This window comes from Mobula birostris, chromosome 17 (genome assembly GCF_030028105.1).
Source record: "Mobula birostris isolate sMobBir1 chromosome 17, sMobBir1.hap1, whole genome shotgun sequence".
NCBI lineage: Eukaryota > Metazoa > Chordata > Chondrichthyes > Myliobatiformes > Myliobatidae > Mobula > Mobula birostris.
In genome coordinates this window covers 34537199-34564386 of record NC_092386.1, presented here as the reverse complement: position 1 = coordinate 34564386, position 27188 = coordinate 34537199, and the positions used below count along the sequence as shown (strand labels likewise).

General features: G+C 41.8%; 1 protein-coding gene across 2 annotated transcripts in view; it reads left to right on the top strand.

Annotated features, from left to right (window-relative positions):
* LOC140211601 (E3 ubiquitin-protein ligase MARCHF3-like) overlaps nucleotides 1-27188 on the top strand; it is a 77447-nt gene that overhangs the window by 14006 nt on the left and 36253 nt on the right. The window contains exon 2 of one of the 2 annotated variants that reach the window (XM_072281497.1): nucleotides 6243-6310. The exons of the other annotated variant lie outside the window; for it this stretch is intronic. The gene's annotated coding sequence lies outside the window, so the exon portion shown is untranslated. The remainder of the gene's footprint in view (nucleotides 1-6242; nucleotides 6311-27188) is intronic. 2 annotated transcript variants of the gene reach the window in all.

The window sequence follows — 27188 nt, the reverse complement described above, 5'->3', positions numbered from 1 at the left end:
CAATTAAATTAGTAATCAAGTTGCCAACTAAACTAATCCCCTCTGCCTACACAGTATCCATAACTTTCCATTGTCCTTACATTTATGTGCCTATCTAGACTTCCCTTAAAAGTCTCTAGCGTATCTGCCTCTCCCGCCCCAGTCACTGGAGGAGAATGGCATTTGTAAGAGAGACTACTGTGTCACCAACAGTCGCTCTGAGTGAGCTGCAGAAGTCAGTGGCTGTAACTGGAAATGAAGTTCATGGCTCCACAATCTTTAATGCCTTGCACAAAAAGGGTATTTATGGAAGAGTGGTAAGAAAGAAATAAATTGGACAGATACATGGATGGGAGGTATATGGAGGGATATGGTCCGTGTGCAGGTCAGTGGGACTAGGCAGGAAATGGTTCGGCACAGCCAAGGGCCAAAAGGCCTGTTTCTGTGCTGTAGTTTCTATGGTTTCTATGAAGAAGCCCTGGCTAAACAAAAGCATATTCTTGCCCATAAAGACTTTGCAAAAAGTGTCGCTTAGAGATGCTGTAAAGATGTGGAAGAAGGTCTTGAGGTCAGATGAGACTAAAGTGGAACTTTTTGGCCTTAAAACTAAATGGTACATATGGCATATATCTAATACTTCACATCGGCCAGTTAACACCATCACTACTATAATGAGTGGTGGAGTTAGCATCATGTTGTGGAGGTGCTTTTCAGCAGCAGGAACTGGAAATCTGGTCAGGATTGATAGGAAAATGAATGCTGCTAAACACAGTGAGATCCTGGATAAAAATCTGCTGGCCTCTGCTGGGAAACTTAAACTGGGGGGGGGACTTAAACTGGGGGGAGGACAGCAATCCAATGTACCCTGCCAGAGTAACCATGGAGCGGCTTCAAATGAAGAAAATTGATGTCGTTGAGTGGCCCAGTCAGTCTTGACCTTAACTTGGTCGAACATCTCTGGCAAGACCTCAAGACTGCAGTCCAGCACTGCTCCCCAATCAACCTGGCATAACTTGAACAATTTTGCAAGGAGGAATAGGCAAATCTTACTCCATCACGTTGTGCAAAGCCATTAGAAATTTACTGAAAGACTACCGCTGTAATAGCTGCGAGAGGTGGTTGCACTAAGTACTGAGCAAAGCAAGGTGAATACTTTTGAATTGCTGACATTTCAGGTTTTGAATTCTTAGTTTGTCATGCTCCACAATTTCCTCTGTTTGTTGGGCTTTGCTGTGGGGGATGGGGGAGGAACATGAGATTCACAAATAAAAATTCTCAGTTAAACCCATCAGAACCCCTGGTTGCAATAGTCATTTATGTAAACAAAGAACTAAGAGCTGAGTACTTTTATAAGGCACTGTAGCTCAGAAGTGAGAGAGTATGGAGAAGGGTATACAAGTGAATTATAGATCACAGGAACTACAAAAACACTATGATTTTAAAACATTACAGATAGATTAAAACAAACTGAGGTTTAAGATATTGCAAAAAGAAATTACAGAATGCTAACCATGCCAGGAGCAAGAGTTTAAAAATATAATGGCAAGATTGTGTGATATAGCAGAATGGCCTCAAAGACAAAGAACAATGTTCTTATAACAAAGGATAAATTATATTAATAATCTAACATCTGCTGTAAGCATAGGTGCAAAATTTAATTCACTTTACTATTCTCGCTGTTCGCCAGCCAGCATTTCAGTAGCTGCAGTATGTGGGTTAGTTCATTTCCATCTTGCAGCATGGAAAAACAGATACTAGAAGCTGAATCCCAGCCTGGTGCTTGATTATGCATTGGCACAATGGATTAGTCTATGTGAGCTGAAGGGCCTGATACACATTCTACCTGAACTTCAATTTAATGCCAGCCATGCAGGGTCACATTTTTCAAGACCATTCATTAGAAAAAGATGGCCAATCTTGACTGAAAATGTAACTGAACTTTAACCTTAATATTTAAAAATTATTTTCTATATCAATCCATTTCATGTAAGTGTTTTGAAATCATTTTAATGCCTTAAGTTTTAAAGTCAGTTGCAGTTTTAAAATGTCTGATCATTCAGGACAATCCAAAAGATGGAGCCTCCGAATCTGCTCATGGTACAGCCACACGGTGAGAGCTGGTGCTCAGCTGGACCTCTGAGGGTGCAAAAGAATAAATATTTCTGCGGTATCAGCACGAGTGGAGATTGTGAGGAGCAGGCCAAATCAAGCAGAATCCAACCCATTAAGTTTTCCTTTCTATTTTTGGAACTACATTTGCCAACTAGAAGCATGCTCTGTATTTCACTTACTCTAATTGTCAGAAACTTTCTGGGAAACACTTCAATTTTATGCATAAAAATAAGATTCTAAATCACAATGAGAAATATATAAGTGGATAATCCTTGTCAAATATAGCAGTTAATTTGAGGACACGAAATGTCAATCTTTTTGCTGGCGTTTGTTGAAGTGTGTTGCGTGAATGAAGTCACCGGAGAAAAGTACTGGTAGATATGAAGGAGTTTCTTTATTTGACAAAACAAGATACAGCAGGCATCACGTGGAGATGCTTTCAGTCAAAGGGTCTGGCTGACCTAAAGTGAGGCTTGATAGTTTGTGCTAAACATCAAAAGACAATTCCATATTTACAATGCATCTACAATACTTTCTTTGAAACTACGCACAAACTTCACACCTCCTGATTTGCACCCACAACACAAACATCCAAATGAATTTTAATCAGCATTGTCTGGTCTGGCACTCGTGGCTTTTAGGAACCATTGTTCAGAGCTGCACTCCAAATGAAATCCACACTGGTGGCCAAAGTCATCTGCTAAATGTATATGTGCTAAACTCAGATATCACCCTGGCAAGTGTAAATGTTGGTGAGAGTTCTCAGTTCTTTGTTGAATAGTCTCATCCGATTTTATTATAGAAAACACAATAATTTCACAATGGGATATTCATAACACTGCACTAAAATGCCAAACTTAAACTGTGTCTTCGGTACGCACTCTGTTGTTTGAATCTACATTTATTGACTGTGCACAAAGCAGTGAACTGAGCCAAGATAAGACGGTTGCATAACGCCCACATTTTCAAAAAAAGAGATTACCTTCTGTAAGAAATCGGTATCAACAGGATTGGTTGAATGAGCTTCCTTACAATAAATGTTTATGCTTATATTGACATAGCCATTAGGGTGAATAGCTACAGTTGAATTGCCAACGGCACACAGCTCCTTGGCCAAACTTCCTCCTTATGTGTTCCATATTATAATGATTTCTATCGCCCAAAGTGAAATACAAGATATTTAAAATTTCAGATTTCACAATAACTGGCCTCTGCTGCATTGGGTCAGATCATCCAGTCTGCTTCAGTTTGCTAGCACTCTAATCTACTATTATACCTATTGGTTGTCCACTCAATCCAAGCTTAAACTTGCATGCATCTGCAACCGATGCATCTTTAATCTCTCATTGCAGCAGATGGAGGCTCCCACCTGCTTCTAAAATGTGATAATCATACCAGTGTTCAAGAAGAACGGGGTGAGCTGTCTCAACAGCTATCGCGCGGTGGCACTCTGATATACTGTGATGAAATGCTTTGACAGTTTGGTCACGGCTAGGATCAATTCCTGCCTAAGCAATGATTTGGACCCACTTTAATTTGCCTACCTCCACAATAGATCTAGAGTGGATGTAATCTCCCTGGCTCTCCACTCGGCATTGGATCACCCAGACAAAAGTAATACCTGTATCAGGCTGCTGTTTATTGATTACAGCTCAGTGTTCAACACAATCGTACTCTTAGTTCTAATCAACAAGCTCCGAAACTCGGGCCTCTACAAGTGGATCCTGACTTCATCAGGAGACCAAAGTCTCTGCAAACTGGAAATAACATCTCCTCACCAACAAACACTGGCGCAGCTCAAGAATGTGTGCTTAGCCCACTGCTGTATTCCCTCCACTCACAACTGTGTGGCTAAGGACAGCTGAAATGCCATCTATAAATTTACTGATGACACAACTATTGTTGGCAAAATTTCATGGGAGGTGGCATACAGGAGTGAGATAGATCAGCTGGGTGAGTGGTGTTGCAACAATAACCTTGTACTCAGTGTTGGTAAGACCAAGGAATTGATGGCAGATTTCAGTAAGTGGAAGTCAAGAGAATGCATGCCAGTTCTCATCAAGAGATCAACAGTGGAAAGGGTGAGCAGTTTTACATTCCTGGGTGCCAACATCTCTGAAGGTCCCTCCATCAGATTTCTGACTGAACAATAAATACATGAACACTCTCACTTTTTTTTTGCCTCTTTTTGCAGTACTTATTTAAATTCTGTTTTTTTACATTAATGGGGCTATATTACAGCCCACCCAACAGTCCTAGGGATTTAGAGGAACAAATTTGTAAAGAGATTGCAGACTGTTGCAAGAAACATAGGGTTGCTATAGTAGGTGATTTTAACTTTCCACATTGATGGGGTAGCCCATACTGTAAAAGGACCAGATGGGATAGAGGTTGTCAAGTGTGTTCAGGAATGTTTCCTTCATCAGTACATAGAAGTCCCAATGAGAGAGCCTGCAATACCATATCTGCTATTAGGGAATGAAACAAGCCAGGTGACAAAAGTTTGTGGAGTGAAACACTTTGCATCCAGTGACCATAATGCCATTAGTTTCAAAGTTAATATGCAAAAAGATAGGTCTGGTCTGTGGGTTGAGATTCTAAATTGGAGAAAGGCCAATTTTGATGGTATCAGAAATGACCTGGTGAGTGTAGATTGGGACAGTCTGTTTTCTGGCAAAGGTGTGCTTGGAAAGTGGGAGGCCTTCAATAACAAAACCTTGAGAATACAAAGCCTATACATGCCTGTAAGAATAAAATGTAAAGATAACAAGTGCAGGGAACCTTGGTCTTCAAGAGATATTGAGACCCTGATTAAGAGGAAAAAGGAGGTGCATAGCAGGTATAGGCAAGTAGGAACAAATGAGGTGCTTGTGGATTGCTCCATAAGAAAGGCAAGAGAGCACTTTGGAAAGAAATCAAGAAGGCTTAAAAAAGGGATGAATTTTCCCTAGCAGACAAGGTGAAGGAGAATTCAAAGGGAATTCAAAGAGCAAAATTATTGCAAGGGATGCATGGGACAACATTGGTCCTCTAAAAGACCAGAATGGTTATCAATTTATGGGGCTAAAACAGATGGTTGAAGTCAAAGTACATTCTTTGCATCAGTACCTTCTCAGGACATGGATGCAGAGTCTATAGAAGTGAGGCAAAGTGGCATCAACTTCATGGACCCTGTACAGATTACAGAGGAGGAGGTGTTTGCTACCCTGAGGTAAATCAGGGTGGATAAATCCCCAGGGCCTGACAAGGAGTTCCCTCAGACCCTACAGGAGGCAAGTGCAGCAATTGCTGGGGTCCTAGCAGAGATATTTAAACCATCCTTGGCGACAGGAGGGGTACCACAGGAATGGAGGATGGTCAAGAAGACTCAGTCGCTCGACGTTCAGGGCGAGATAGTAAATTGGATTAGACATTAGCCTTGTGGGAGAAGCCAGGAAGTGGTGGTAGAGGGTTGCCTCTCTGATTGGAGGCCTGTGACTAGTGGTATGCTGCAGGGATCAGTGCTGGGTCCCTTGTTGTTTGTCATCTATATCAATGATCTGGATGATAATGTGATTAACTTGATCAGCAAATTTGCAGATGACACCAAGATTAGGAGCTGTCAGTACAGGAGGTGCACGCGATCTTGGGAGTGGGGGGGGCGGGATGCGGGCTATGGTCCTGGTGCAGGTGGATGGGAGTAGGCAGTTTAAATCGTTTCGGCATGGACCAGATGAGTGAAGGGCCTGTTTCTGTGCTGTATTTATATGACTACATATACTTATTGAAATTTGGTTTTTCACTTTTATGTATTGCAATGCACTGCTGCTGCAAAACAGCAAATTTCATGGCATGTGCCAGCGATATTTAGCCTGATTCTGATTCGGACCCCATGAATCAAACGAGTCACCATTCTCTCTGATCAGACAGGAGAACTACAATATGTACAGGAACTGGAGAAAACAGTCTTACCAAGCAAAACATTCTGGAAACATGATCTAATGGCAAAAATAGTTTTTTAAATATAGAATGTTTATGTAACATAGCTGTGTTATCTCACTCCAAAACAATATACTGTACAAAGTGAATTTTGCAAAGTTACTGCTGAAAGTAAATGTTACACTTTTTTCCCCAATTTTGCCTATCTTGTCCTCATTTTTTTTTCAATATAGGTAGGTCGTACTAATTCAGTAGTGGATCCTCTCACCTGAAGATTATCTCTGACACTATATAGATACAGGTATGGATAGAGATATCTAATAACAAATGAAAAGTCAAATATTTTTCTCTGTAAGCTTTTAAGCAAAAAAACCGAGTTGAGCTGGTTCCAGGACTAAAAGAGTATGAACATATTTAAATTTTTGCACATTAATTCTTAGATTATTTGCCTATACATGCCTTATAATTTATCATTATCAGCTTGTGGCTTAGTTTAATAAACATATTTTTGTGATGAATAGAAGGAAGTATGTTAATAGTGAAGAGCTTCTCCAGCTGCCTTTCCAGAATTGTCCAGGGCCTCCCATTTATCAGGGGGTTAAGTTGTTGAATGAACTTTTCAGCTAATGGAAACTCTAGCTTCACAACACTACAATACTCTTTCCTTTCACAGAGACCCACTAAATGATCTAATTATTTCACAAGGGATCAATTAATGCTTAGCATGCAGAATATTACCAGGAAGCATGAATGGGAAATGGATTTATGACTTTCTCTAGTTTACTTCACTGCCACCGCATCAAACTAATCTATTTTCCAAAAAAAGCTGCATTGGCATCTTTAAAATACCATTTATTACTCATTCTAATGCATACTTTCATGTAAAGCAGAATCGTAACTATTATGCAAATCCAGGCCATTTTAAAATGTGATGTTTTTCCTGATAATATACCACAAGTGGTAGGTTACACCACAAACTTAAGATACATTTTGTTTTACATAAATGTGAAGAGTTTCCAAAGAACAAAAAAATCGCTAGAAATTCTACCGTGCTTGAAAACACATGTCAAAAGAGTCAAGATTTTTAAATGTCATTTCCAGCACACATGTAAAGGAGAATGAAATAGTTACTACAGATCTAATGCAGCACAAAAAAACATAATAAATTAAACAACACAATAATAAAAGTACAATAAAATAAATGCATAATATGGCTTGTATTCAAAGTGACGCTAAGTACAGGAGTGTTTGTACATAAGGTGACTGATAAGAAATGATAAACTCGTGGTGGTGGGTGGAGATGTTGATCAGCCTTGCTGCTTGGGGAAAGTAATGTTTTTCGAGGCTGGTGTTCCTGGCATGGGTGCTATGTAGAATCCTCCCTGATGGGAGTGTGACAAACAGTCCATCGGCAGGGTGTGAAGGTAGGGGCTGTCCCTGTAACATTCGAGCAGACACTATCAACACTCAGTCGGTCATCATGCAGAGCTGAAGAGAATTGTCCTTATGAGACCACAATAAAATTTACCTCTGTGCACCCTGCAATCATAGAACAGCCCAATAGCTTTGGGAACTCAATTTCATAACCTCAAAGCACTGGATAGCACAAAAATCTTGTGTTTCACAATATAATTTCTAGGCCAAAATCTTTATAAGTGGATCAAACATGACCAAGTTCCCAGCTCAAAATGTATACCACCCAAGTACTTGGAACTTCCTACTACACAGGAATATTCACTAAGAGACTATATTTCAACTCTAAAGACATGCACGTGCATAAACAGAAAATACCTGAAACACAAACTCGACCCTACTGATTCAATTTAACGGAAGCAATATGATGTACAGACAAATGTAAAAGCAGAAAATCCCCACACCCAAGGTCAATGTGAATGCAAAATTGAGTTGTTTTTAAATTAACAATGTACTAAATTAATTTCAGTTGGAATTGAAATGTCAGTTTGAATTCAATTTGGACTTCATTGTGCACTGAAATCACCATAAATGTAATCTAAACAGATCACAATTTCCACATAATCACTTTTACAAATTACGTACATACATTATAATCTCCTCAGATCAGGTTATATATTGTTAATTGATGAACCCACAAAATAAGTGCAGAGTAAATTTAGATTTAAAAACAATTCCCCCTTCAATTCCCCATTTTCATTAACTTCTGCAGAAAGCACTTTAGTTTGAACTGTAAATGCACTTTGCCTTTGCATCTGTCTGTGCAGCAGCAAAATTTAGTCTCCCTTAATCACATGCTCCTCAACTGTTTATTATATATTCTGCTGTTTTCTACATGCTGGCGATTAGCTGTTTAGACAGTCCATTCTGTGTAGTCCTCGGCTTCTATGGTAAAAACTTTAATATGAACTATGCACATTCCCTTTGCTGCCAGTCCAGTGGGAGGGCCTTGTTGAAATTGTTCTTAGTACTACTGCAGATTTCAGAGAAAGATCCCTAGCACAAAGTAACCCTGCTAAAATAGAAATTCCATCATGGGTGGGAAGGAAGTTCAGAGCATGCAAGACTAATTCTGGAGAGGCCCGGGAAGCACTACAACTTTGGCCCCATTCACAGCACATATGTACTAGTACAGAAGCTGACATTGCTCTAAGGTTTCTCTGTCAAGTTAAATTGCAGCTTTTGCCCTGATGACTTCAATGTAGGCTAATCCAGAATTTTAAATAGGACCCCATTAGCTTGTGGTGAATATAGTTGCCAAATGGCTCTACTCAGTTAACGCAGGGATAAACGGGATGTTCCCTTGTGTAAAATAGGTAGGACAATGAATAAATGTAGAATTTGGGGGGGGGGGGGTGCAGAAGAAGGATCGTGGATTCTTCAATTCTAGAACTTATGACATTTTCAAGTAAATTACCAAGACTTAAAACTGAAGAAGATAGCTAAATTTTCTCCCTTACATATGTAACTCCATTGTTCTAGGCAAATCATTTCTCCTTCACTAAAATGCCCATCACAGCTAGTTATGGCAACAAGTAGAGTGGCATATACCTTTGCAGAAATCATCACTATTGCATTATTCCAACCTCTCATTACCATCTGTGCTCTCACAATCCAGTAATATGTCAATTATCTGGACTGCATATTTTACTGCTATTAGATATTTTGCAGTTGATAGTAAATAGTAGAGCTACTAGGACTTGATGTTTCAATCCCTATGGCAAGTTGGCTCTCTCGATGTTGGCAGTGGGTTTGGAGTGGTGACAAGGAGGGAGGGTAGGTACGTCATCAGGGTCATCAGGTGGGCACCCTCCTTTGATGTTGAATAGCACTTATTTTTGTTTTATTGCCAATGATCTAATTTATATTCCTGTTTATTTCCCTTCTTTCAATCATCTTAAACCTCATCCAATATTGATGAACTGATCTTTGTATTTCATTTTAAGCTTTTTCATTGAAATAGTCACACCCCTTTTTATACGAGTTTAAATTCAGATTTAGAATACTGGTTCTATCGCTAGCTTCAAATGACTTGAACAGTATTTTGTAAGTCACAACGCCATGTCACATTAATAAAACTACCTTTGCAATTATTCTTTTAAAGTTAAATAAAGAAAGAAGCCTTCAAAACTTCAGAATGAATCCAAAGTATATTGTAGCCAATTAAATATATATTAATATGAGAGATGTGGCAGTCTTGGGGAAACGCCCCTCTCCCGCAGAGTCACATCTGCCAGAAGTGCATACTGCTGGGCGATCTGGAAGACCGTGTAAGGAATCTGGAGCAGCACCTGGATGACCTTCGACTCATAAGGGAGAATGAGGCAGTCATAGATGAGAGCTACAGGGAGGTAGTCACACCTAGGCTGTCGGAAGCAGGTCGCTGGGTGACAGTCAGAGGGGGGAAAGTGAAGGTGAGCAGACAGATAGTGCAGAGCACCCCTGTAGCCATTCCCCTGAATAATAAGTTTACCATCCTGCGTACTGTTGGCGGGGACGACTGACCAGGTGTGAGCCATGGTGGCAGGGCCTCCGTCGCTGAGTCTGACCCGGTGGTGCAGAAGCGTGGGATGGAGAAGAGGAGAGCTGTCATCATTGGAGACTCTATAGTCAGGGGAGCAGACAGGAGATTTTGTGGATGTGAGAAGGACACCCGCATGGTTTGTTGCCTCCAGGGTTCCAGGGTCCAGGATGTCTCTGACTGGGTGCACGACATCCTGGTACGAGAAGGAAAGCAACCAGAAGTCGTGATACATGTTGAGACCAACAACATAGGCAGGAAGAGGGATGAGGTCCTGAAGTGTGAGTTTCGGGAACTAGGCAGAAGGCTGAAGAACAGGACCTCAAGGGTGGCGTTCTCAGGATTGCTGCCAGTGCTACGTGACAGTGGATGGTAAGAATTGGAGGAGATGGCAGTTGAATGTGTGGCTGAGGAGTTGGTGTAGGGAGCAGAGTTTTGGATTTTTGGATCATCGGGATCTCTTCTGGGGAAGGTGGGACCTGTACAGATTGGATGGGTTGCACCTGAACTCAAGGGGGAGCAATATCCTTGCAGGTAGGTTTGCTAGCATGGTTCGGGAGGGTTTAAACTAATTTGCAAGGGGGATGGGACCCAGAGCGATAGAGCAGTGAAAGAAGTGCATGGAGTAAAGCCAGATCTAACACATAGAGAGGCTTTGAGGAAAGAGAAGCAGAATAAACGGTGTAAAGACAGTAAGGTAGAAGGGCTGAAATGTGTGTATCTCAATGCAAGAAGCATCAGGAACAAAGGTGATGAACTGAGAGCTTGGATACATACATGGAATTATGACGTAGTGGCCATTACAGAGATTTCGCTAGCACCAGGGCAGGAATGGATTCTCAACATTCCTGGATTTCAGTGCTTTAAAAGGGATAGAGAGGGCGGAAAAAGGGGAGGAGGGGTGGCATTACTGGTCAGGGATACTATTGCAGCTACAGAAAGCGTGGGTAATGTAGCAGAATCCTCTTTTGAGTCAGTATAGGTGGAAGTCAGGAACAGGAAGGGAGCAGTTACTCTATTGGGGGTATTCTATAGGCCCCCTGGTAGCAGCAGAGATACAGAGGAGCAGATTGGGAGGCAGATTTTGGAAAGGTGCAAAAATAACAGGGTTGTTATCATGGGTGACTTTAACTTCCCTAATATTGATTGGCGCCTGATTAGTTCCAAGGGTTTAGATGGGGCAGAATTTGTTAAGTGTGTCCAGGACTGATTCCTGTCACAGTATGTGGACAGGCCGACTAGGGGGAATGCCATACTAGATCTAGTACTAGATAACGAACTGGGTCAGGTCACAGATCTCTGTGGGTGAGCATCTGGGGGACAGTGACCACCGCTCCCTGGCCTTTAGCATTATCATGGAAAAGGATAGAATCAGAGAGGACAGGAAAATTTTTAATTGGGGAAGGGCAAATTATGAGGCTATAAGGCTAGAACTTGCAGGTGTGAATTGGGATGATGTTTTTACAGGGAAATGTACTATGGACATGTGGTCGATGTTTAGAGATCTCTTGCAGGATGTTAGGGATAAATTTGTCCCGGTGAGGAAGATAAACAATGGTAGGGTGAAGGAACCATGGGTGACAAGTGAGGTGGAAAATCCAGGCAGGTGGAAGAAGGCAGCATACATGAGATTTAGGAAGCAGGGATCAGATGGGTCTATTGAGGAATATAGGGAAGCAAGAAAGGAGCTTAAGAAGGGGCTGAGGAGAGCAAGAAGGAGGCATGAGAAGGCCTTGGCGAGTAGGCTAAAGGAAAACCCCAGGGCATTCTTCAATTACGTGAAGAAAAAAAGGATGACAGGAGTGAAGGTAGGACCAATTAGAGATAAAGGTGGGAAGATGTGCCTGGAGGCTGTGGAAGTGAGCGAGGTCCTCAATGAATACTTCTCTTCGGTATTCACCAATGAGAGGGAACTTGATGAGGACAATATGAGTGAGGTTGATGTTCTGGAGCATGTTGATATTAAGGGAGAGGAGGTGTTGAAGTTGTTAAAATACATTAGGACAGATAAGTCCCCGGGGCCTGACGGAATATTCCCCGGGCTGCTCCACGAGGCGAGGGAAGAGATTGCTGAGCCTCTGGCTAGGATCTTTATGTCCTCGTTGTCCACGGGAATGGTACTGGAGAATTGGAGGGAGGCGAATGTTGTCCCCTTGTTCAAAAAAGGTAGTAGGGATAGTCCGGGTAATTATAGACCAGTGAGCCTTACGTCTGTGGTGGGAAAGCTGTTGGAAAAGATTCTTAGAGATAGGATCTCTGGGCATTTAGAGAATCATGGTCTGATCAGGGACAGGCAGCATGGCTTTGTGAAGGGCAGATCGCGTCTAACAAGCCTGATAGAGTTCTTTGAGGAGGTGACCGGGCATATAGATGAGGGTAGTGCAGTGGGTGTGATTTATATGGATTTTAGTAAGGCATTTGACAAGGTTCTCCATGGTAGGCTTATTCAAAAAGTCAGAAGGCATGGGATCCAGGGAAGTTTGGCCAGGTGGGTTCAGAATTGGCTTGCCTGCAGAAGGCAGAGGGTGGTGGTGGAGGGAGTACATTCAGATTGGAGGATTGTGACTAGTGGTGTCCCACAAGGATCTGTTCTGGGACCGCAAACAACAGGAATTCTGCAGATGCTGGAAATTCAAGCAACACACATCAAAGTTGCTGGTGAACGCAGCAGGCCAGGAAGCATCTCTAGGAAGAGGTACAGTTGACGTTTCAGGCCGAGACCCTTTGTCAGGACTAACTGTCAAAGTTCGTCAGCAAGTTAGTCCTGACGAAGGGTCTCGACCTGAAACGTCGACTGTACCTCTTCCTAGAGATGCTGCCTGGCCTGCTGCGTTCACCAGCAACTTTGATGTGTGTTGTCTGTTCTGGGACCTCTACTTTTCGTGATTTTTATTAACAACCTGGATGTGGGGGTAGAAGGGTGGGTTGGCAAGTTTGCAGACGACACAAAGGTTGGTGGTGTTGTAGATAGTGTAGAGGATTGTCAAAGATTGCAGAGAGACATTGATAGGATGCAGAAGTGAGCTGAGAAGTGGCAGATGGAGTTCAACCCGGAGAAGTGTGAGGTGGTACACTTTGGAAGGACAAACTCCAAGGCAGAGTACAAAGTAAATGGCATGATACTTGGTAGTGTGGAGGAGCAGAGGGATCTGGGGGTACATGTCCACAGATCCCTGAAAGTTGCCTCACAGGTGGATAGGATAGTTAAGAAAACTTATAGGGTGTTAGCTTTCATAAGTCGAGGGATAGAGTTTAAGAGTCACGAGGTAATGATGCAGCTCTATAAAACTCTGGTTAGGCCACACTTGGAGTACTGTGTCCAGTTCTGGTCGCCTCACTATAGGAAGGATGTGGAAGCATTGGAAAGGGTACAGAGGAGATTTACCAGGATGCTGCCTGGTTTAGAGAGTATGCATTATGATCAGAGATTAAGGGAGCTAGGGCTTTACTCTTTGGAGAGAAGGAGGATGAGAGGAGACATGATAGAGGTATACAAGATATTAAGAGGAATAGATAGAGTGGATAGCCAGCGCCTCTTCCCCAGGGCACCACTACTCAATACAAGAGGACATGGCTTTAAGGTAAGGGGTGGGAAGCTCAAAGGGGATATTAGAGGAAGGTTTTTTACTCAGAGAGTGGTTGGTGCGTGGAATGTACTGCCTGAGTCAGTGGTGGAGGCAGATACACTAGTGAAGTTTAAGGGACTACTAGACAGGTATATGGAGGAACTTAAGGTGGGGGATTATATGGGAGGCAGGGTTTGAGGATCGGCACAACATTGTGGGCTGAAGGGCCTGTACTATTCTATTCTATTCTGTTCTATTCTATTCTGAAAATATAGCTATCAGTCTAATTGAGGGCACCGCCAGTTTTAAATCTACTTTATAAGCTTCCCTCTATCCTACTTATTGAAATCCAACACATCTAAAATATAAATAGATTTACAAAGTTCTTTTACCAAAAAATGGGAAATTATTTTTTTTAAACCGCAAGAGAGATTATTGATTGCTCATTGTAATGGTCTTGGGACATAATTAAAATGCCCATATAACTCAATTATAAGTATTAAAACTACAAATGTAAAAGCTCATCATTTAAATGAGAAAAATCTGACAAACTAAATACCCATCTCAGCCTGTCACTGCCGACAACAGTTATGCAAATACAGTATAGACTTGTTCTCTGTAATATATAAACGAAATTCCAAGAATACCCACTCATTGTGATATGCATTTTACAATAGCTGAAAATGTTTTTGCTTTGCAACAACACCAAATTAGGTTCAGAACCTTAAATCCAGGGAGATAATCTCATATAGTTTAGTGGGGAGGAGGAAATCATAATCTATGGAATACAACTTCATTGATATGCCAGCCCTTCAAAATAAATTTCCTGCACTTTTTAAAACTAAGCTGTAAAAACATTTAAAATTTTATGAGAGAGGTGAGCAATATGCATGCTTGTATGGAAGGGCAGACCTCCCTGCTGAATAGGACATTTCTAATTGGAGCCAAGCAATATAAATGAGGCATTGCCGGCTGGAAGCAATGCTATAGCTTCTGGCTTGAGACATAGGAAATGGCAAACAGACTCAATATTTGCAAATAATCTTCAAAGGTTTATAACTTTGTATGATTTACATTATTTTATTTAGGAAACTTCAGATCATTGTGGATAAAAATGTGACATATAATGAATTAGATCATAAATAAAAGCTTTCTTCAAACCCATTTATTTATATTGATGCTTTTTCGATCTACAAAATATAGTACTCTGGCCAAACGTCTAAACCTCTGCCTGGATCTACACCATTTATATTGGCCAGCTTAGCTAATTCCATAGCAATCAGGTATGTTACTTCAGGAATGCGATCCGCTGGTTGAGTGATGTTACAGCAGCAGCTTCACTCTCAACACCAGCGAGACCGTGGAATTGATTGTGAACTTCAAGAAGGGGAAATTAGGAGAATACAATCCAGCCCTCATTGAGGGGTGAGCAGTTTCAGAATCCAGGACCCAGCACATTGATACAATCATGAAGAAAGCATGCCAGTGGCTCTACTTCACCAAACTGGCAGAGATTAAGTTTGTCACCCATGACAAATGTCTACAGATTTAAGTTGAAAAGCAGTCTGACTGGTTGCATCGCAGTAGTGTGGAGCTTCAAATGCACAGGGGTACAAGAAAACCATATGCATGGTCCAAGACCCTGAACGACATTGTCCTGTGACTGATGGTACAGTCTCCTAGCAACGTACGGATACATGCAATCCACCCAGTCATTCCACCGCTGAAACACGGGAGGGCAGCACCAATGGGAGAGGCCATTCACCTTTTGCACTAATCATTTATTTGGTAACTTCATTTGTTTTTTTTTTTTTTTTTGGTTTTACATTGTACTGCCGCTGCAAAGCAACGAAGTCCATGACTTATGTCAGTGCTAATAAACCTGATTCTGATGGTGGGCAGTTAAGCAGTGAACAGGAAGAGGAAGTTTCTGAATCACCTCTGGCCTCAAAGTTGGTCATGGTCAGCTCATGAGTGCCAAAGGCAGAGCTGAAGTATTTGCAATCATGTTAATCAAGAAGCAGAATAAGAAGATGGGTGATCTATCTTGGCTTTTTCTTGAGAAATCTACTATCATGGAAAGTAGTCTTCAGCCATTTTGATTCATTCCACATGATGTTACAAAATGGTTGAAAGTATTGGAGTATTCAAGTGACTAAGCAACAGATTGCCTGCAGAACTGAATGCTCCTGCTGATCCTCCAGCATAGTTCATGCACAACTTAAAGCACTGATGTCTACTAGCAAAGTGTAAAATTGCCTAGATATGGAATTGCCCTGCTTTCTGAGATCAGGGCAACCTGTCCAATTGCAACTAAATCAGCCAACTCTCAATCTTCAGCAAGTTGATAGAATCTGTTGTCAGCATGGCTACCAAGTGGCAATTACTCTGCAATAAGCTGTGCACCTATGGCCAGTTTGACCTTGTCACAGTCTGGGTCCAAATAGAAACAAGCTGAATTTCAGAGCCAGGGTAAGATGGATAGCCTTTGATGTCAAAGTAGCATTTCCCCAAGTATAGAAGGATACAGAAGAGATTGCAGATGCTGAAACATCATCCAGTGCTGGAAGAGCTCAATGGGACAAGCAGCATTTGTGGAGGAGATGTTATTTCTCTTAACATTTTGAGTTGAGGTCCTGCATCCAGTGCAATTTAAATTTACTTGCTTAAGCCTATTCGCTCCTACTGGGGCAGAGGCTGCCAACAGTAGCTCGCCAGAGTCCTCTGTCCTGGTCCAGTCTTTTACATTGTCTTCAGGTTTATCCCATCTTGCTTAATCCTCCCTCTCCCGAGGATGAGGTCTTTAGAGCTTCTGTAGCACTGAGATTTTACAGGATGGGGTTGTTACCCTATGCCCCACCTTCCTTCTTTTTCAGTTGGGCTTGGAATCGTCCATGGCAGAATTAGTGCAACTGAGGAGTCCTGGCAAATTGAAAGGCCTGGAAAGAGTGGATGTGGAGAGCCTAGGACCAGAGGGTCCAGCCTCAGAATTGCAGGATATCCCTTTTAGAATGGAAATGAGGTGGAATTCCTCTAGCTGGAGGGTGGCGAATCTGGAATTCATTGTCAGGCTGGCAGTAGAGGCCAAGTCATTGGGTATATTGAGGGTGAGTGTCAAAGGTTATGCATTAGAGGAAGATAAATCACTCATGAACAGATGGTGGAGCAGATTTGATGGGCTGATTTGCCTAAGTCTACTGTTATGTTTTATGGTCCAAAACTTCAAGTTCTGACACTCCTATTCCAAACTTTATATTGAGGAATGCAAGTTGCCTGTGTTTTGTGGTGTGGCTATTGTACAGCAGTTACCACATGGACTTGGCACAGTTAATCCTTAATACAATGACAGTGAGGCCCAAAATGGCACCTTCCTGACTCTGCTGCATGAAACTTGTGCCTATTGAAAGCCATTCAGCCTGTGTCAAAGCACATATACATGCGCGCACACACAAGCATGTGATCAGGTAATTTGAGGATTGTGGGAAAATGGCCCAGAGGTGAAGGTGATGCCTGGTGTAGTGTAGCCTTGATCAAATACAGACATCCCACCTCTCGCGGAAGTTCCGGGAGTCTCCCGCATATGAATGGTGGCTCCCTAATGCCCGCAAATTATATACAATATCACGGAAATCAATTTTTTGAGAGCGAGCGAGAGAAAGCAAGAGAGAGAGCGGAAGTGTGAGAGAGCAAGAGCGCGAGAGAGAAAGCAAGCAAGAGTGTGTGCGAGAGAGCGCGCACGCTATGGCAGAGTGTTCCAAAAAAAAAAAATATAAAGCGTACGTCACCCCAGACTACAGTACAGTGTACCCCTGCCTAATACGGTCAAAAATAACGACAGTGTTGCTCACTGCGCTGTTTGCAACAGATACTTTTCTATTGCCCATGGTGGGTTAAGACTGTAAAAGACATGTTGAGGTGAATTTAACAGGTGTCATTCATTCATCAACATAGCTAACGTTATTTAAACTAGCTGGCTGGCTGCTAAGGAGCTACTCGATTGCAGACATCCCACCTCTCCCGGAGGTTCCGGGAGTCTCCCACAAATTGATGGTGCTACCTTCCTGAAATGAGTTTTTGCAGGGTGGGTGTCTGCAAATAAATGATTAGGACAGGCTTGAGGGGCCATCTGACCTAATGCTGCTCCTGCTTTCTTGTGTTTACTGTACATTTTATTATTCACTAAACAGACTATCATAAATGCATATTAAGAAATGCGAGTGGTCTAAACACATTCATTTTTCATCCATGGGATATAACAAAAACTTCAGATGTATGTGTAGTTTGTCACCAAATCAGTTGTTCCTTTATAACTTGCTCAGATTTGATTTATTTTTTGAATTACTGATGTTTGATTTCTCCATTAGCTTGAATTGTAACGATAGTGAAAACAAATGACAATTTCACTCTACTATGAATCTGGCACCCAACTTCTGGACTATATGAATATGCAATTGAACATGGAAGTACAAAAGCTGTTGTCAGCAATTCTTCGCTTTTCCAAAGGGTGCACTGATTACACCTGCCTCTTTCTAATTTTAATAGATGCAAGCTACACAATACTGAGAACATAACAATTTTTGAAAGTGGCATTATTTTAAATGGCATGCTAAGTTATTATTGGCTATAAATCTTTTGTAATGGTCGTTATGTGTGTGAATCGTAACTACATAGTGAACAATGCTCGTCGTAGCTACAAGTATATACTGCTCCCTCACAATCCAGCCTTTCATTTGAATTTTCATGCATTAAATACAAAGTGGAATCAAAGTGTCAGAGGGATGCAGATAAATGTGTTACAGAACTAAGCAAATCTGTCAAGCAGTTTTCCCTATGTAACTAAAAGGTAATTTGTCATTCCTTTATATAAAAAGTTATGATTTCAGTTTGTGCATTAGAATTTAGTTATAAGTAAAATGCATTTAGTTATTTTTGGTATTCACAAACCCATTGACTTGTCTGTTTTTAGAGAAATGTGTAAGAAAGAATATATTTTACAATGGACCAAATATTCCAATTTTTCAGAATTTGTATTTAAAATCATTTGATTTAATTAGTAGTGTAAAACAGAATGGTTCAACAGTTGAACATGCCAGGACAGTATAAACCACTCCCAAACACGGGCACATTCTTGATAATTCGCAACTTTAGGCCTGGTTGATTATGACTCCAAAATTTTAAACTAGAAGCAGTATGTAGTTTATGATTTCTTGCATCAGTATACTTCGCCTGATGTACGCATGAAGGGCTGGACAAGGACGAAGAATGGGAGACCATTCCTGCCCCAGGAGTGAAAGCCATGTGCCAGTTTTCAGTCACAGTGAAGGCAAGGGCAGAATTGAGTGGTAGACCATACAGGTTGACTGTGTGGTTAAGAAGGCATATGGTGCATTGGCCTTCATCAACTGTGGGATTGAGTTTAAGGGCTGAGAGGTAATGCTACAGCTGTATAGGACCCTGGTCAGACCCCACTTGGAGAACTGTGCTCAGTTCTGGTCATCTCACTACAGGAAGGATGTGGAAACTATAGAAAGGGTGCAGAGGAGATTTACAAGGATGTTGCCTGGACTGGGGAGCATGCCTTATGAGAATAGGTTGAGTGAATTAGGCCTTTTCTCCTTGGAGCAACAGAGGATAAGAGGTGATCTGATAGAGGTGTATAAGACGATGAGAGGCATTGATCATGTGGATAGTCAGAGGCTTTTTCCCAGGGCTGAAATGGCTAACACGAGAGGGCGCAGTTTTAAGGTACTTGGAAGTAGGTACAGAAGAGATGTCGGGTAAGTTTTTTAAACACAGGGTGCTGAGTGCGTAGAATGAGCTGCTGGTGATGGAGGTGGAATCGATGGGGTCTTTTAAGAGACTCCTGGATAGGTGCATGGAGCTATGGATATGGGTAACCCTAGGTAATTTCTAAAGTACATGTTCGGCACAGCGTTGTGGGCTGAAGGGCCTGTTTTGTGCTGCAGGTTTTCTATGTTCTGTTATAAGACCATAACATATAGGAGCAGAATGAGGCCATTTGGCCCTTGACTCTGCTCCACCATTACATTGCTGATCCATTTTCTCTCACAGCACAAATCTCCTGCCTTCTCCCCATATCCCTTCATGCCCTGACTAATCAAGTATCTACCAACCTTTGTCGATTATACATCACAAGTAAATTTGGGCTACTATGAACCGGGAAATCTGTACTACATCCTTCACAAAATGACAGTCTACATTGACTAGTTTTTCAGTGCAGCAATGTAAATATCATTTGCACTCAGTGGCTACTTTATTAAGTGCCTCCTGTACCAAATAAAGTGGCCACTGAGTATGTTTATGATCTTCTGTTGCTGTATGCCATCCACTTTAAGGTACGGCATGTTATGCGTTCAGAGATGCTCTTTTGCACACCACTGTTGTAACGCCTCTCATCTTCTCTGTAAACTCTAGAGATTCTTGTGTGTTAGAAATTTCAGGAGATCCGTTTCTGAGATACTCAAACCATCCTGTCTGCATCAACAATCATTCCATGGTCAAAGTCACTTAGCTCACATTTCCGATATTTGGTCTGAACAACAGCTTAACCTCTTGACCATGTCTGTATGCTTTTATTCATTGAGTTGCTGCCACATGATTGGCAGATTAGATATTTGCATTAATAAGAAGGTGTGCAAAATAAATTGACCATGTAGTATACATTGCAGAGAGTTCAAATTTAATACTCCTGGTAAATTGTTGCCTTTCTCCATCATTTGTCTGAAGAAACTGATGGAGGGTTTTGACTCTAAATGTTGACAATTCCTTTCCCGCACGCAGATGCTGCTCAATCTGTTGAGTCCCTCCAGCAGATTGTTTATTGCTCTAGATTCCAGCAGCTGCAGTCTCTTTTGTGTGTGTGACCAATCTGCTTTCCGTCATTCTTTCAGCTATATTTTTAGGCCTGTAAATTCTCTGTTAATGTGTATGACTCAAAGGAATTTAACCAGAAAACAGATTGTGGGACTTGCTTCATCAGTCTTGAAGTTTACAGTTCTGCTTCCACGTCTTTATTTATTTTATTTGGAGATACAGTGCAGAACAGGCCCCTCTGGCCCAACGAGCCACCCCACCCAACAAGCCATCTAGTTAACCCCAGCCTGGTCACAGGACAGTTTACAGTGACCAATTAACTGGTACATATTTGGAATGTGGGAGGAAGCTGCAGCAACCAGAGGAAATCCACACATTCATGGGAGGGCGTATTCAGGCTGTGTAAAGCTGCCAGTCCTTGCACAGTGGTATGCAGTTTATTTGTGTGCAGCATTTTGTGTGATTCACTCACAGAAGTTTGACCATTGGAAAAACTCCAGCAGAAACAGGCCTTCACAAGTGCAATATTTATTTCACCAACATGCAAAGGAAGTCAGAGTAAATAAGTTCTTTGCTCTGCAGTTCAAGCTGGGTACAGTGCACAGGCAAATGCCTTTAAGTTTTAATCTTGCGCAATGCCAGCGATTTCCTGCTTCTGTTCCCCTACCATTATCACATCATCAATACTGATACAGTGTCTCTTTCTCCCTTCCGCTCAACAGTTCATCATGATCCCAGTCTTCACCCAGTGTCAATCCAGTCCTCTTCAGAAACTATTATAATTCCAGCATAATGTCTCGCTTCTACAGAAGCTGACCCACTAGCCCGAAACTTCTTCCTTCCTGGCCTGGTCCTGGGAAGACCCAATTTTCTAAGTTCTTTTTCTCCCTGTGTACATATCGCCTTTGTTCTCCCTAGCTCCATCTTTCCATTCCCTGGCATTTTCTCTATTCCATGGCATTCTCTTAGTACCATACCCTAATTGCAGTGCAGATAGAGGAAAGGCCCCTGGGCATAATAATCATGTCTATTGCAATGGAACTCTTGCAGAAAGCATGTTGACTCTCTTTGCACGATTTCATTTGCTTTGGCTGACACCAAAGAATTTCTCAGGTCATGTCTTTAGAAAAGTATAAGAGCTAGAAAACTAACATAAAGACAGAATGTGCTGAAAAAACAGCAAGCTGTATCTGAGTGGACACAAACAGAGTTAGCATTTCAAGTCATTGCTTTATCAACAAAGGGAAAAAAAGTGTGTGTAATTTTTTTTTCTTGAGAGTACTGAACCTGTAAAAGAAAGGATGGAAGGAAAGAAGTCCATAAAAAGGCTCAAATAATTGATGGAAGCATTCTGCATAATCTGAAATAAGAGAATTTGGTGCAAGGCCAGAAAGCTGTAAAGAAATTAATTGAATGGAGTAGGCAGGCAAATAAGAAAGGCAAGTAGGTGACTTGACACTTTGATTCATATACTGGTAAACTGAATACGATCAGCTAATTGAATCCATGTCCATAGTTGGCAAAGGTTTTCAGTTGGATGTTGGTACCCTTGAGAGTGACAACAATTTTCTTAATATTGATTGCATACATCCACAGATCTTTTTCACTTGATTTGTTATTTATCTGGGGAACTAGGTAAATATAATGTTATTTGTAAAGTGGCAGACTTGTATAACACAGCAGAAATTTCATCAGTGGTTTCATCCCCACTGTGCTGTTTTGCACAAGATTTAAATCAAAAGGAAGTTCAGTTATTATAGTGTGGTTTGGTGTCAAAAGATATGCAGGAAACCTTGTGTGGTGTTTACATTGCAAATCGTAATTTTTATGTTTGGCAAATATGTCGATGAAATTCTAACATATGGATAAAAACATTGGATGGGCTGTAATCATCGCAAGAGGTCATTCGTTGGTGAAGCTGCACGATGTTTATAGAGAGCTCAGGACCTTTCAGAACTCTGCAGCAAGCTGCAGTCATCGCAAACTTTTGAGCACTCAGCAGGAGCCGATGGGGAAAAAAGTGAACTGTGAGCAAGGCGGCCTGGTTTAGGCGAGAAAAGGCGCAGGCTAAAATTTAAGCTCAAGAGGTTAGAGGTATAACAAGTGCAGACACAATGGTAGTTCAGGCAGTGGAATGCTCCACCTGTGAGATACGGGATTTCAGGGCACCTAATGGTCTGTCTCCCTGACGACTACGTCTACAGGACGTGCACCCAACTTCAGATCCAGACTGACAAGGGCAAGGAGCTGGGTACACTGAAGACCAGACTGGTGGCTGAAAACCTCATGGATGAGACGTTTACTGGGGTGCTAACAGCCAGAGTGCAGGTGTCAGATAGTTGATGGATTACCACCAGGAGAAGTGAGGGGAGTGAACAGTCAGTGCAGGATTCCCCTGTTGCCGTTCCCCTCAGCAGCAAGTATACAGTATCCCTTTGGGTACTGCTGGGAGAGATTAGCTATCAGAGCTCAGCAGCAGCAGCCAGGCCGAGACACTGTAGGCTCAGTCAGACAGAGCGATAGTGATTGGATGCTCGGTAGTCAGTAGGACTGACAGCAGATTCTGTGGCTGCAAAAGAGAAGCCAGGATGGTGTGTTGCCTCCAAGGTGCAAGGGTCCAGGATGTCTCAGAGCAGCTGCAGAAGATTCTGGAGAGGGAGGATGAGCAGCCAGAAGTCATGGTGCACATTTTGCACCAATGACAAGGGTAGCGAGGGGAAGAGGAACGCTGCAGCGTGTGTAGGGGGTTGGGGAAGAGACTGAAGAGCAGAAATCAGGTGGTAGTCTCTGGTTACTCTCAGTACCACATGCTAGTCAGGGCAGGAATAGGATGATAATACAGATGAATGAGTGGCAGAGGAAGTGGTGCAGGAGGGCAGTGTCTCAGATTTCTGGATCATTGGCATCTCTTCTGGGGAAGGTATGACCTGCACAAAATGGACAAGTTACACCTGAACACAAGGGGGAACCAATATCCTTGTGGGCAGGTTTGCTTAGAGTTGTTGGGGAGGGTTTGAACTAAATCTTCCCTAACCACTCTGGCAAGGGGAATGGGAATTAAAGTGCTTGGACTAAGGATGGGGCAATTGGTATATAAGTTGATGGATTGTGTAGTGAGACTGTGAGGAAGGACGGGTAGATGAAAGGGCAAAGCTGCAATCGGTGGATGAGTTGAAGTGTATCGCATGAGCAAAATTGAAAAAGGTGGTGAACAGAGGACTAGAAGTGTTAATAGAACGCATAGGGTATGCGGAACAAGGCAGATGATCTTGTAACGCATCTAGAAATTAGCAGGTGTGACATTGTGGGCATCACTGGGTTGTGGCTGAAAGAAGATCATAATTGGGAGCTTAACACCCAAGGATACACATTGTATCGGAAGGACAGACAGGTGGGCTGAGGGGGTGGGGTGGCTGTTTTGGTAAAAAAAAAATGCATTCAAATCATTAGAAAGAGGTGGCATAGGTTCAGAAGGTGTAGAATCCTTGTGGGTAGAGTTAAAAAACAAAGGGTAAAAAGACGCTGATGGGAGTCATATGCAGGCATCTAAACAGTAGCCAGGATGTGGGATATAAATTACAACTGTAGATAGAAAAGGCATGTAAAAAAGGCAATGCTATGATGGTCATGGGGGATTTCAATATGGCAGGTAATTTGAGGAAAATCAGTTTGGTGCTGGATCCCAAGAGCAGGAATTTGTAGAATGCCTATGAGATGGCTTTTTAGAGCAGCTTGTGGTTGAGCCCACTTGGGGAAAGGCAATTTTGAATTGGGTGTTGTGTAATGAACCAGATTTGATGAAGAAGCTGAAAGTAAAATAACCCTTAGGAGACAGTGATTATAATATGATAGAATTCACCCTGCAGTTTGAGAGGGAGAAGATAAAGTCAGATATATCAGGATTACAGTGGAGTAAAGGTAATTACAGAGGCATGAGGTGGAGCTGGCCAAAGTTGATTGGACTGGGAAACTAGAGGGGATGACGGCAGAACAGCAATGGCTGGAGTTTCTGAGGGGAACTTGGAAGGCACGTAGAATCATACCAAAGAGGAAGAAGTATTCTAATGGAAAGATGAGGCAATCATGGCAAACAAGGGAAGTCAAAAACCGCATAGAAGCAAAAGCAAGGGCATATAATATAACAGAAATTAGTGGGAAGTTAGAAGATTGGAAAGCTTTTAAAAAGCAACAGAAGACAACTAAAAAGGCCAGAAGGAGGCAAGATGAAATATGAAGGTAAACTTGCCAATAATGTAAAAGGATACTAAAAGTGTTTTTCCAGATATACAAAGAGGGAACGAGAAGCAAAAGTGAATATTGAACTGCAGGAAAATTAATGGGGAACAAAGAAATGGTAGATGAACTTAAGTATTTTGTGTCGGTCCTCGCTGTGGAAGACACTAGCAGTATCAGTATGCCAGAAATTCAGGAATGTCAGAGGGAAGAAGTGAGTGTAGTGGCTATTACTAAGGGGAAAGTGCTTAGGATGATGAAAGATCTGAAGGTAGATAAGTCACCTGGACCAGATGGACTACACCCCAGGGTTCTGAAAGAGATAGCTGAAGAGATTGTGGAAGCATCTTTCAAGAATCACTAGATTCTGGAATGGTTCCAGAGGACTAGAAAATTGCAAATGGAGGGAGGTAGGCAGAAGAAAGGAAGTTGCAAGTCAGGCTAGCTGGCCTAAGTAGCTGGGAAAATGTTGGAGTCCATTATTAAGGATGAGGTTTGGGGTACAGTATGTGGAGGGGCATGATAAAATAAGCCAAAGTCATCATGGTTTCCTTAAAGGAAAATCTTGCCTGACAAGCCCGATGTAATTCTTTGAGAACAGGCTGGAGAGATGCAGATGTTGTTTACTTGGATTTTCCGAAGGTCTATGACAAGATGTCACAAGTGCGGCTGCTTACAAGATGAGAACCCATTAGTATTACAGGAAAGACATTGGCATGGATAGAGGATTTGCTGACTGCAGGAGACAAAGAGTAGGAATAAAGGAGGCTTATTCTGTTTGGCTGTAGGTGGCTAGTGGTGTTCTGCAGGGGTTAGTATTGGGACTGCTTTTCACGTCATACGTCAACAATTTAGATGAGGGAATTGATGATTTTATGGCCAAGTTTGCTGACGGATGGATGGGCAGGTAGTGCTGAGGAAGCAGGGAGTCTGCAGAAAGACTTAGATGGTTCGGGTAAATGGCAAAAAAGTGGCAGATGGAATATAGTGTGAGAAAATGTATGGTCATGCACTTTTGTAGTAGGAATAAAGGTGCAGATTATTTTCTAAATGGGGAGAAAATTCAAAAATCAGACATATAAAGTGACTTGGGAATCCTTGCACAAATTCTCTAAAGGTTAACTTGCAGGTTGAGTCAGTGGCAAATGTGATATTAGCATTCATTTCAAGAGGACTACAATATAAGAGTAAGGACGTAATGCTGAGGCTTTAGACAGCATTCATCATACTGTACTTGGAGTATTGTGAGCAGTTTTGGGCCCCTTATCTAAGAGATGTGCTGGCATTAGAGAGGGTCCAAAAGTAGTTCATGAGAACGATTTCAGCGATGAAAGGGTTAATGTATGAGGAGCAATTGATGGCTCTGGGCCTGTACTCACTGGAGTTTAGAAGAATGAGGGAAGATCTCATCGAAACCTATCGAATATTGAAAGGCTTAGATGGAGTGGATGTTTCCTTTAGTGGGTGAGACCAGGATCGGGGGCATAGCCTCTGAATAGTGTGACGTCCATTCAGAACACAGCAAAGGATGAATTTCTTTAGCCAGAGCGTAGTGAATCTTTGAAACTCATTGACACAGACAGCTGTAGAGGCTAAATCATTTATATTCAAAAATCAGACATATGCATCTTTAAAATATGTATATTTAAAGTGGAGGTTGATAGGTTCTTGATTGATCAAGTCACCAAAGGTTATGGGAGAAAGCAGGAGGAAGGGGTTGAGAGGGATAATGAAGGAATGGTGGAGCAAACTCCATGGGCTGAATGGACTAATTCTGCTTCTATGTCTTACAGTCTAAATGGTTGGAGCAGGCACAATGATATTGTCACTGCAATTGTGCAAAGCTCCAATTGCATATGATCTTACCCTTTCCAAAAATTTAAAATTTGATATGCATTAAAAAATTTAATTTCAGTACATTCGGGTGATAGAACAACATTCTAGTAATTCAGTACACTGAAGGAAACTTGTGTTTCTTTGCATAGGTTTGTATGACAAGGACATTAAATTGAGGTTACATACATGCACTTGCAAGATGCCTGGAACCTTGCAGTCATGTCTACTGCAAATGCTCAGTTTTGTTTCTTGATTAAAAGTTATTGATTGTTAAAATTTACATGTAGCATAGTATTTTTTAAAGAAATATATTTGCATTGCATTTACCATGGCCTCCATATCTGCTGCAGATTTTTACAGTTAAAGCATACCTAAAATATGATCACTCATATAAAATTGCAAAGCACCAAACAAATTGAACACAACAAAGGTGTGACAAATAGTGAATTAAATTATACAGCATAAACACGAGAAATTCTGAAGATGCTGGAAATCCAAAGCCACATACAAAATGCTGAACAATCTCAGCAGGTCAGGCTGCCTTACCTTTACCTCCCTACCCACCTGGCTTCACCTATCATGACCTATCATTTCCCTCTCCTCAACATTTTTAATTGGCATCTTTCCTCCCCTCCCCCCCCCCCAACTATTTCCAGGCCTGAAGAAGGTTCTTGGCCCAAAACAACTGTTTATTCATTTTCATAGATGCTGCCTGA